The following is a 13,237-nucleotide window of genomic DNA, read 5'->3' as shown; positions in this document are numbered from 1 at the left end:
GCAAAAGTAGTGTAACACATTACAATTCAGAGACAGCAATATTGTAATATAACTAATTACTCTCAAATGACAGTAACTAGTAATCTTGTAACTTGCCAAACACTGTCTGTTACACACTCCGTTAACGGACTCCTTCCGTTAAAGGACTAAATGCAAGTCCCCATAACGTAAATCGTTAGGTAAAGGGTGTGTGTGTAAGTAAGTAATTTATTTAATATAGCACCTTTCACAGACAGAGTCACAAAGTGCTTCACACAAAAGACATTTGATTAAAATACATTACAATCCAAAACAGAAAATAAAAAAGCAACAACAAATGCAATTCGAATGAGGATTAAAAGAATAAAAACCAAAAAATTACAAACATTAGACAAAAGCCAGTTGAAACAAGTATGTTTTCAGATGCTTTCTAAAAGTTTCAACCGAGACTGCAGAACGTAAGTTAACAGGAAGAGCGTTCCACAAGGTCGGAGCTACCACTTCAAAGGAACGATCACTTTTAGTCTTTAAACGAGTGCGTGGGACCACCCATAGTCCCTGGTTAGAAGACCTGAGAGACCTGTTAGTGATGTACGGCTGGAGCAGGTCAGAGATATAAACAGGCGCCTGTCCATGCAATGCTTTATATGTAAGAACTAGAACCTTAAATTGGATCCTGAACTTTATTGGAAGCCAATGTAACATGGATAACACAGGAGTAATGTGTGACATTCTGTTAGACCTGGTCAACAGCCTAGCAGCAGAATTTTGCACTAGTTGCAGACGGTCCTGGGATGACTTGCTAAGACAAGTGAAAATGGAGTTGCAGTAATCAAGCCGTGATGAAACAAAACCATGAATGATCATCTCAAGTTCCCCTTGCGAAACCACGGTCCTAAGTTTAGCAATGTTTCTCAGTTGGAAGAAACATGTACGGGTCAGAGACCTGATATGTTGTTCAAGAAACATATTCTGATCAAATATAACACCAAAGTTTCTAAGATTGGACTGTACCACTGAAGAGAGGGACCCCAGAAGATTAACAACTTTGGAGGCTGTAGTATCCGGAGCGACAATAAGGACTTCGGTCTTAGCCTCATTAAGCTGCAAGAAATTGTTTGCCAACCAATCCTTAATGGAGGACAAACAATTGAGCAGTGCTGACACTTTGTTAGTTTCCTCCGGCTTAAAAGAGACATACAGCTGGATGTCATCAGCATAGAAATGGTAACTTATATCTCCAAATTGCCTAATTAAGTGGCCAAGGGGAAGCATATACAATGTAAATAAAATTGGACCTAACACAGAGCCCTGCGGCACCCCACAGGAAAGAGCCGCGTTTTCAGAGGAATAGGGGCCCAGTGACACTGAATAGGTTCTATCTGAAAGATAGGAGGTGAACCAGTCCAGGGCACTCCCGGAGATCCCAACCCAGTGCTTAAGTCTGTCAAACAAAATGGTGTGATCCACAGTATCGAACGCTGCGCTAAGGTCCAACAGTACCAGAACAGAACATTTCCCTACATCAGAAGACATCATTAGATCATTGGATACTCTAAGAAGAGCGGTTTCTGTAGAGTGTTTCTAACGGAAGCCCGATTGAAATGGGTCTAGTATGTTATGAGTGGTTAAAACAGCAGAGAGTTGATTAGCTACAACCTTTTCTAAAATTTTCGAGATAAAAGGCATCTTGGATATTGGCCTATAGTTTGCGGGAATGGTGGGATCCAGATTTGTTTTCTTTAAAAGTGGCTGAACCACTGCATGTTTAAAATACAATGGGACACAACCGGTTTGCAAAGAGCCGTTGATTATAGAAAGTAAACAAGTACTAACAGACCCGAGGACATTTTTAAGAAGGGAAGTAGGTATAACATCTACCGGGCTCGAGGAAGGCTTCATACTGTTCACCAAGTCAGTGAGTTCTAGCAGAGAAATAGGAGCAAAACAGTTCAAAGTTAACGGCCGAGTGAACTGAAAAGAACATGCCGTAGCAGTGGAGATGATGCTATTCTTGACATCTCTGATCTTATTTTCAAAAAACAAGAGAAAGTCCCTGCAGTCATTATTTGAAAAGACTGGCACTTCAGGAGGAGAGGGATTTACAAGATTGTTAACGGTGTCAAAAAGGATTTTGGGATTACGCTTGCTAGAAGGAATAAGGTTAGTAAAGTACGATGTCCTCGCCTCCTTAACCATGTTATTATATTCAAGCAATAGCTCTTTGGGATGGATCCGGTGCACCTGAAGCTTGGTGGTTTTCCACTCTCATTCAGCCATCCGACATAAACGTCGAAAAGAGCGAGTGGAGTCATTTAACCATGGAGATGAATTAACAAAAGGGACAAGTCGCACTTTACTTGGAGCCACGTTATCCAAAAGTGATGAGCAGTACGTGTTGAATGAGTGAACCAGACCATTAATGTCGGTATTATAAGACAACACTGCACTTTGGTCAAATGCAGCAGAAAACCTTTCCGCTGAAAGGCGGTTTAATATGCGAGACTTGCTTAGGCGTTTACTGGGCTGTAAATCCAAATTAAAAGACAGGCTGAATAAAATGCAGTCATTGTCAGTGACATGCAGCTCCTCAGTGCAGATAGAGTCAAGATTAAGACCAAGTGTAAAAACAAGGTCCAAAGTGTGGGACATGTGTGGGACCAGACACATGTTGGATAAAATTAAAAGATTCAGTGACATTAAGAAAATCTGTGGCAAAAGTGCAGGAATTTTCATCGACATGAATATTAAAATCACCAACCATGTGTGTGTGTGTGTGTGTGTGTGTGTGCGTGTGTGTGTGTGTGTGTGTGTGTGTGTGTGTGTGTGTGTGTGCGTGCGGACGCGTGATCAGGGTGCATTTGGAATAAATTGCCTATCTAAGGAGGAGAGGGAGGAAACAAACACACCAACACACTATGGCCCTTCTACCTGCTGAACTCACTTTCACTGTGTGATGAGGGCACTGTGACATACTGATTGGCACAGCTCCTCCTCGACTAACTAGTTCATCAGTTCATCACAAGCTGTCATCTATTTATTTTCTGCCTCACTGGTGCTCATTCTGTCTCCTTAACAGTGCATAATAATTTAACAATAAGGATTTAGGATTTGGACTCATGCATTATCCCCCATTAATCTATCAGATTGTTTCATAACTATCATACATTATTTTAGTTAATTTGATCTAACTTCAAGGTGTTTTATTTATTTTGTTGTTTTTGCTACCTAATTTCATCAATGTCATTTCCCACAAACATAACGCAGGACACTTGTGGAGTTTAGCCCGGTATCAGAGCTTTGGGCTAATACTGCTCTCTGCTGGATTACATTTGTATCACAAGATGTCTGTCTGGGCTAGTACATTAAATGTGCTGCAATAAATGCTATTTACAATTTATATACAATTCCCATCAATTTCCTTCTCTGGTGGGTCTCACTTGTATGAGGATTGTAATTTGCATAGTTGTATGGGCTCTTTTATGGGCTACTTTTATACCCGTCTCACAAATCCATTAACACATACACATCCAGGTGGTAGGAGATTACTATGTTTTTCAGTAACTGCATTCAAATTTAAATTCAATGGTACACTTTGGAGGTAGTTTAGTACAGTGGTTTCCAACCTCACTGTTGGGACCACTACAAGGAGTAGAAAAAAAAGCAATAAAAACATTTCATGTGCTCCTCCAGTCTTTTTTTCTTCTAACTTACTGGCTAATTGACTTCTTTAGGGCTCTCTTTTTTAAAGTAAAACACAGTAAAAAAATCCCTTTGGTTGAACTGGTCACAAGTGGTAGACATATCAAAATGGGGATGATGGTGATGAGGTCACACTGGTTGTGTGTACAGTGTTGTAGTTGTAGCTTGTAACTAATTCTTAAGAATGGCTCAAACAACACACACACACACACACACACACACACACACACACACACACACACACACACACACACACACATACACACAATGGCCCTTCCACCTGCTGAAGTCACGCCCTTTGCCTGAAATAGAGATATGAAGAAATGTGGCACTACGTTAGAGGGGATGATATTGGCCAGCATCCAGACTCCCTCTGCAGGGCTAGAAATGTATAAAGGTTATATGAAGTCTATAAAAAATAGAAGAGAAAAACATTGTTTGGTGACTGGGAGGTTCAAATCCTGAGCTCCTTGTGTTTTTATATAAATAGTTGTGTACTTTTACTTTTAAAGACAAACACATAGATCATTCACTGTGAATTGTTCAAACCAGAGAAACCTCCAGAAGGCTGGCCACATAATGACAACCATTAGTAATGAGGAATGGTCATGTGTTTAACATAAGCTATCCAAAGTCAGTATTAAAAAATAAGACTTGTCATTGCCCCACTGTTGGCCTTCACTAGAATAAATCCAAACACTACTTAAACACAGGAATGCAGAAAGATTATTCTTGATCCCAGAATAATATAACCAAACAAACCACTGTCAGTCCCAGACTGGGTTATTTGAAGACATGCCCATTCTATTATACATAGCTTACTGTCTCTGCAGGGCAAGGTAAAAAATAAATATCACTACCCTGACTTTGTCTCACATGTCTCTCAGCAGTGGATTTCTACAGATGCGTCTCACTTCGGACACTCTGGCCAGGAAGATGGTAATGCATTTTTTTGCTCGTGATACTCATGACTTTTCTCATGTGTAGAGAGCATTTGATAATTTCTCAGATGTTTATAATCAGCATGTCAAAACACCATGTTCAATTTAAAAGGATTAGAATTAAAGACACCAATTGTATGTCAGACAGTCAAGAAGAGGATCAGGTTTGGACTACATCAACAGATATACAGTTCCACACTGATTAAAGATTAGTTGTTGAGATTAGTTAAGAAAGCTACATCCTCAATCGTCATTGTCACATTAACAGATTCCTCTAATAAGCCAGTAAAGGTCTAGGAACCCATACGATTAGTTAAACCTAGCCCTGACTCATCCCTGGGCTTAGTTCAATTTTGTTGCACATTTCACCCCATGTGTGACAGGTTGTATATGACAACGTATTCAGACATACAATTTGTTTTGAGTTGAACATAGTATGTGTTTTCAAAATGTGTGGTTTCATTTGTATGCAGATAGCTAATTCAGATCCTTATCTGTGTGATACGTCGATGTGTTGGTAATGCCTAGGGGCTCCAGTAGGGGGATCGCGCTCCTCTTCCTCATTCAATACAGACGAGTGAAGGAAAGAGCTGCGTGTGTGTTTTTCTCATCCTTCTCCCGTTACTATTCCCCTTTTTAAGGTAATTAGCGTTTGCAAAGCACTGTATACTTATGAACACATGTTGATAGTATTTTTCTTTATGTTACTGTGGTTTTAAATGCATGGAAAATACGTTTTGTGGGACTTATTTGTTATTGAATTTCTTGCTAACTCAAGCTAGTAAGCTAGTAGCCGGATACCTCGTGGCCACGCCGTGGAGTCTGAGTGTTGACGTTGATGTTTGGGAGCGTTGCCGTTTCATTTGTATATGTGTATATTTGTGTCTGCTTCACGTCATAATGACAAAAATTGAATGCATCTCCTTATTCGAAGGTTCCATGATGGTTTGGCTTGTTGGAGATGTAATTTGCATGTCATGTTTGTTTGGTTGAAGCAGTAGTTTGGACAATTTGGAGCATGTTGGGGATGCATTCATTGTGCCTGTGGTCCTGGAGCTGAGTGTGCGCATATATACATTATATATACATTTGTCTGTTGTTTTGTGTGTGTTGTTTGGAATGTATTCAATACAGACGAGTGAAGGAAAGAGCTGCGTGTGTGTTTTTCTCATCCTTCTCCCGTTACTATTCCCCTTTTTAAGGGTACAACACATGCATATGTATATCACTGATATTTTCAATGCTAAAGAATAATGTGCTGCCCAAATATTATTTAATGCAGATAACAGATTATAGTTATTGTTGTAGTCACAATGTTAATGTTTTGAGACCAAGAGATCATATTCAGCTCTTGGGAGATCATACAACTATAGAATGAAGTTTGGAAAGGGATCGATAATTCTCTTAATCATCATTCCATTTCACATTTTACCTGCTAATTGCTGTTGGTACACATATAGCACATACTGTAAACTGTAAACTAAACCTATTCTTTAAAGCAATATAAGGGGTTTGCATCAAAGTCTGTCCTCAGTGAAGTAAAAACAAAGATAGTGTGTGTCTAAGTGTATAGATGGAGGCTCTATTGGTTGCTTTAAAACTCAACATTTTCCTCAGAGCAAAAAAAAAAAAAAGACTTGCAGCTTAACTTATTTGGACCAACATTTTAGAAGGTGTTGTTGGAGTACACCAGAAGTTTATGTAAATAACACTTGCCTGCTGATTTCTGCTCTCTGCTGTTGTTGTTGCTGCTGTAAGACGAGTGCTTAGGGCCGTCTACAAATTACAACACCGAAAAGAGATGCAACAAAAATATTTATTAATTTAACTTTTTTTTAAAGTAACTGCTGTAGTATAACTAGCAGGAGACAAGTAATAATTGTGGTACGTTTGGAGACATTACCTTATTTAATCATTGAATTAATAAATATTTTTGTTGTAACTCTTTTGCGATTGTAGTAGCCCGTAGAGCGACTAACTCTCTAACTGCAGGTAGCAGCAGCAGCAACAGAGAGCTGAAGCCAGCAGGCAAGTGTTCTAACTTCTGGTGTACTTACAAACTTTCCAATCCATCGTTTTATGAGAGCATAACCTATTTGTACTAGTGTAAAAGTTTGGTATCATTTCGGGCATTATTAGTGGGGTCATTTACAAGATACAAACGTGGGTCCATTAGCCCCTGCGCTAAGCTATTCAGCTGATAACGCTACTCTAGCTAACTCTCCCAATGTTAGACCCAGGTGAAAAAAGCTTCTGGGGGAGTGTTTGGCTTGAGGTCATGGTGCAAAGGACCCTAGAGTGAATTACTCCGAACCATCACTTTAAAGAAAATACTTATTCTATGCAGTGATAATGTTGTGGAAATACAATGTATACAGTATGTGAACAATAAAATGAGTTATCATCATTATTCTGCGACTCAAAATTAATTATGAAAATAAATCTACCTTGACTGGCTTTGGTTTAACTTAAAAATGTTAATGCATTTTACAATGTTTTAGTCAGATTTAAAATATTGAAATAGGTGAATATTAGTAATAAGATATCTTTTCTAGATCTACACAATTCTACTTCCATTCTGAAATAAAATATATTCTATTGCATTTAAAGGCACAACAAGTGTGCAAACAGGGATGGCTAGTTCTAATGAATACTGCACAAACAATTCTGTCCTTTCTACATGACCATATTATGGATATGCTAATCTAATGGTTAACATTGTGAACATATTTTTGTCGCAACAATGTGGTTAATACAAGGATAGACACAGGCACACACACACCATCACATACTAGTCGTTGCTCTGTAAACTATAAAGCATGGCCGTAGTTTGGACAATGTTGCCATCTCCTGTCGTTATTGTGCAATTGCTGAAGATGCTGATTATGTATATTATTATAATTGTTTTTATTTATTATTAAAAAGTAGAATAAACTGTTTGAAAAGTGATTTTGAGTCAGCCTGGGTTGACTCAATAACATGATTTTCCTAAACTGCAACTGGACTGATTGTTAATCAGAATCAGGTGTGTTAATGCAGACACACATTTAAAATACATAGGGCAGTTGTCCACAGCACAATGCCTGATTAGATACATGTATGATCACCTTGCAACACCAGGTGCTCGAATTCAGAACCATGTACCTTTTTCACAGCAGACATTTTGACTTGTCATAGTAGGAAAAGCACAGCTGAAACTGATAACCTTAACGTGGCTCAATTCCATCATGTGTCCCAGTAAGCTATTTCAGTGAGTCAGCATGCACAATACCAGGGCCTCTCCTAAGAGGAATGCAGCCATCATTAATGGTTTTGAATACACCTGTGCTTTTCCTACTATGACATGTCAACATGTCTGCCGTGAAAAAGGTCTATTGAGGCCGCAGGCAGTTTCTGATCTCAGGGAGCTATAATCTGGGTGATGTCACAAGTGGCATCGCAATGTAGACAACGAGCAGGCCTGCACGAAAATGCAGAATTTTACGTTACTGTAAAAAAATTATTTCTTATTAGAAAATTCTGAGAATTTGTGTACTTGGTTAAGACAACATAGAGATGCCTGTAATGTATTTTCACAAGGATCAATGAATGCCAAACTGATGTTTAAAGATGTTGTATTTTGCATTGACTACAATGAGTAGATGAGGACACAAAAAAAAAAAAAAATGAAAGTTCACTTTTTGAGTTAAAATTCAGAAATTTTGCACATCAAATCTACAGTGATCTTCGGATGTTGTGATTTTTTTCCATGAACATCAAAGATTTAGTTTGGAAGAAATTGCAGTATTTGTTTACACTACTGTATGCAGTAAAACATAATGCACTGTGGGCAAAAATTTTTATACATCAAAAATCTGAATGGCACATTTGTGGAGGACAGTCTAGAGATGAAGTTGCCCAAATTTGGTGTCAATTGAAACAAAAATGTGGGCGGAGACAGGTTTAAGAAGTTTTGCATTTTTTGCAAAAAGTAGCCAAAATTGCCAAAAGGTAAAAGCAGAGTACAGTTTCTACTCTATTGGGGCTACAGTTCGGCATAAGTTGCAACGTTGTAGCATGTAAGGCTGATTTGTTATGAATTTGTAAGATTTTGAATTTGAAATGGCTGTTGTATCACCACCATCAGGACAATTAGCATACAAATTACACTGATTGCGTTTGGCATAGGACTGGACTTGTGTGCAAAGTTTGGGTTTGAGTTTTTGTGCATGGGAATATGGATTTCTTAGGAAGAAGAAGAATAATACAGCTAAATACAATGGGTTCACGCAGGTTCGCTGCTCGTTCCCTAAATATGAATGCATACATAAATGCAAAAGAAGAGATACAAGTATATACATATACATACATATATATATATTGGACCTCACAGCGGCTTTTGATACAGTGGACCATGCAGTCCTCCTCTCTCGCCTTGATCATTGTGTAGGCATCCGAGGCTCGGCACTTAAAGTGTAAAGTGCAGGTTAACCACCACAACCAATTAATATGTAAATAAAGTGCTCAATATGTATATATTTAAACATTTCTGTCTTAAAATGCGTTAAAATAACATTTATTGGGGTTTCTTCAAAGGTAGCATGTTTTTTACAGTAACTGGGTGATGACGTCATAAGAGGGAGTAGCAACCCATAGATGGGCCAACAACGGGACAATTTTATCCATTTTCGCCATCTTATTCATCACTAAATTCACTTCTGACAACGTTTTAGGCGAGAAATTAACTGTTTAGATTCCGAATATAGGCAGTCTTGCGAAAATCGTTGCTAAATTGACAATTTGCTTCAAAGTTTTCGGAGTTGAGAAGCTCTGTAAAGTAACGCGACAACCAGCAGCGCCTGCCCCGCGCGCTCGTCGCCTCCGGACAGTCTCGCTCGGACACAACGCTGTAAACCGGAGGTCTCTCAGACCGCTCTCGTAAATAAGAGGCTTTTATTTCGCCGTTGACGGATCGTTTGTTTAAATATCACAACACATGTCCATCATAAGATTAACGGGAACCTGTGGTTAACTGTCTTTTTGGAGTTAAACTCAACAAGCACCTGACAACCTCGCTGGCCAGCCGTCTCTCACACACACACACAGCCACACACACACACACACACACACACACACCAAGCCACAGCGCCACAGCGCAGCAGGCAGAGGAGAGAGTGGGTCACAGAGGCAGCAGTAAAATCAGCCCACTTCGTAGCCACAAACCTCACCCAGGCACGAATCAGCCATTTGTCCTGGTGGACCCTCTGCCCTGTTTCTGATGTACTCGTACATCCCGCACAAACACAATAGTTTACCATTTTTGCTAGCTAGCTAGGTCTCCAATATAACTGCTAGCCTACTAGCCGTTAGACTCTTGGAGTCCCTCTTATGACGTCACACCCCGCCTAGTGGAAGGGAGGGGGAGTGCTTAAAACCACTGTAAAAAGTACCAACTTTTCATATTATATTCAGCATTTTGTTATAAAAACAATGGTGGGCGGCTCTAATCTTTATGTTTAATAAACACATCGCTTAACTTCATGAAAAAGTTAACCTGCAATTTACACTTTAAATGGTTTAGCTCCTATTTGGCAAATAGGAGCTTCTCTGTCATGATTAGTGACTCCTCGTCGTCATCTGCTCCTCTCTCTTGTGGGGTACCTCAGGGTTAAATTCTTGGCCCCATCCTGTTTTCTTTATATATGTTGCCTTTAGGGGCTATTACAGGCAAGCACAACCTGTCATTTCATTGTTATGCAGATGATTTGCAAATTAATTTGCCTATGAAAGCGAATGACAGTGTCGCACTAAACTCCCTTGAAGTATCAACTCAAGCTTTTTACTTAAGTAAAAGTGTAAAAGTACTGGTTTCAAAACTACTTAAAGTATAAAAGTAAAAGTAATGCAATAAAGAAAAAATTCCATTAAGGACAAAAGCTTAGCCCGCCCCACAGGGGCCTATAGTGCACTACCCCACCTCCACAAAAATTTTTTTTTCGAAAGGCCATAATGACTATAATAATGTTATATTAAAATCATACATACGAATTCAGAAGGGCTGAAAAAGGTGACACATCTCTGAGTCTGTGTTTTTCAGACAACGGCAGCTACAGTCTGGTGTTAGAATCCTCTACAGTGAAATACAGACACACTTTTACACCGTTTAGCTAGTTTGGCGATGTTTCAGTTCCCTCTAACGTCCGTTTTCGGAGCATCAAAGAGAAGCGCAGTCATTTAAGTGGCACCTAATAAGGCACCGAAATCCGCGTTGCTATTCGGTCCGGTAGATAATGGTCGTTAAGTCACCGGTATATGTTTATACTTCTCATCCAACCACAATCAAATTCACTCTATCCGTTATGGCGCGATGTATCTGGATAGGTTTTTTGTGTGTGTGTGTGTCTGTGTGTGTGTGTGTGTGTGTGTGTGTGTGTGTGTGTGTGTGTGTGTGTGTGTGTGTGTGTTTTAACGATGACAAACCGGAATGAAAACAAGCCAAACTGAAATAGGAGTAACAAGGCTATTTTTAAAATGTAAGGAGTAGAAAGTACAGATAATTGCATGAAAATGTAAGGCGTAGAAGTAAAAAGTATGCTGTAAAATAATTACTCTATAAAGTATAGATACCCAATATTTCTACTTAAGTAAGTTAACAAAGTATTTGTACTTTGTTACTTGACACCTCTGCATATGGGAGACTTTCTTCGTGGGTGGCCGTTATTGCTGTTAGCGTCGATAGCACCGGGGTGGCACTAGGGTTTGTGCTGGCTGGGTTAGGGTTGCTGTAGTCACTGGCTGGGGGCTAGCTATGGTCATTGCCCTGGGGGTGCTTTCCGCTCTCATCCTGACAAAGTTTCTTAGCAGCAGGAAATGAGGCAGATGCTAGCTTACTTAGCATTAGATTAGTCGACTACCAGTACAACTGTAGCAAATTTAACTGTGGGTTAGCTTAGTGCTAGTCTCGCATTGCCAGACCTTACTCTGGATACATCCATCATGCGCTCTAGGATAGGTAAAAAAACGCTCTGGATTGTTTGCATTTCTTTGAACCAATCACTTTCGTGTTGGGCAGCGCTAAGCTCCAGACGAAGCCACGGTGGATCTGCTAAATAGTTTCAGGAAGGAACTTGCTTTGGTGGGACATGTGCACCTCGCAAAAGAAAACCCCACTTAGAATATTAAATTAATATAAGTGTTCACACAATACAGTAACGTGAGCTATTTAAATTAGCTGGATACATGGTTAAATGTAATTTGTTCAGTCCAGTGTGTTGCCGTGTGTACTTAGTCCATAGCAGGTCTGCCTTTTTGCACGAAAACTTCAAAACTTGCCATTTTCAGCATGTAGCTTTCAAGCTCAAAGTTTCATGCTGTTTCCCAAAGTGAAGGGATTTTGAGAACGGCAACACACAGAGAGCGGAAGGTGAGGGACATCTAAAGTCAGGCTTTATCCTGGAAATGTACTTCCGTTGATTCAGACTAGCCCAGTGCTGTTATCTGAGGTCAAAACAATAATACTGAAAATACATTTTGAGGGTGTTGAACATTCTTGTACCCTTATAACATTACTGTAGGCCTATAGTTTTGTCACCAAGCAATAGCATTAGACACTTGTCAACATAGCACAATGTAATAAATTGGATCGATATTGTATGATTTACAATTACTCTCAAAAGTATAATCTGGGGTTTCCTATGTTTTGCCGGAAGTTAGAGCAACAAGACGGATCAAAGGTTATGTGAAGCTATTGACAGGCGACCAAATGACACACTATGTCATAATTAAAATTACAGATCTATCTAGGTTTAACAATTGTTGGAAACATTTGGGATAATGGAAGTACACAACTTAAAAAATATATAACGTAGGTATAATCGACATTTACAAATTATAATGTTAAACCTTGCTAAGCCAATTAATTGCAATTTATATAATTCATTTTATGGATATAAGCTTTTACTTTTTGACACACACTAAACATTCTACTTAGATACATTGTTTAATTGGCTTACAATTAAATTAGATAAGTGTGTTTTAAGTCTACATGGTAAGTTCACCATCTGAAGAAACTCTGGAGTGTTTTTATTTCTCACTGAGGAAAACATTTGTGATTTCAATAATCACCTTGTGATTGAACTGAGAATAGTGTTAGATTGGGTTATTAGGTTTTGACATGCCAGATTGGTCAAACTAAGCGAAGCTGGTACATGAATTTTGATTTGATTCATTGTTTATCTCGAACAATCAACAATGTTGCAAAAGAAAACAAAACAAATTCAACTTTGCTGTTGTCTTGCCCAAAAATGTGAGTGGCTTGTTGTGAAAGAGGTGAGCTCACCTTCCATTAAAAGTCTAAATTAATTAATTTCCAACACAACACCTGGCGAGCTCCTGTTTCATAGCCTCAGGCCCAGATGTCATCAGTCCTGTTGGAAACACTTGCTTGTCTTTGCTTGCCCAGCTGGCCCCTTGTTCCCCCACAACCCCCTGGGTAAAAGGTAAATTGGCAGGTTTAGGATGAAGCCATGACACCACCTCCCTAATACACAATAACAAGTTTTTGTGTTTCCAAGGTGTGTTACGCTTCAGTGCAAACAAAACACACCACACACGCAAACACATATACACTCATGCAC

Source organism: Perca fluviatilis, chromosome 2 (assembly GCF_010015445.1).
Source record: "Perca fluviatilis chromosome 2, GENO_Pfluv_1.0, whole genome shotgun sequence".
Lineage (NCBI taxonomy): Eukaryota > Metazoa > Chordata > Actinopteri > Perciformes > Percidae > Perca > Perca fluviatilis.
This window is presented reverse-complemented; position numbering follows the sequence as displayed.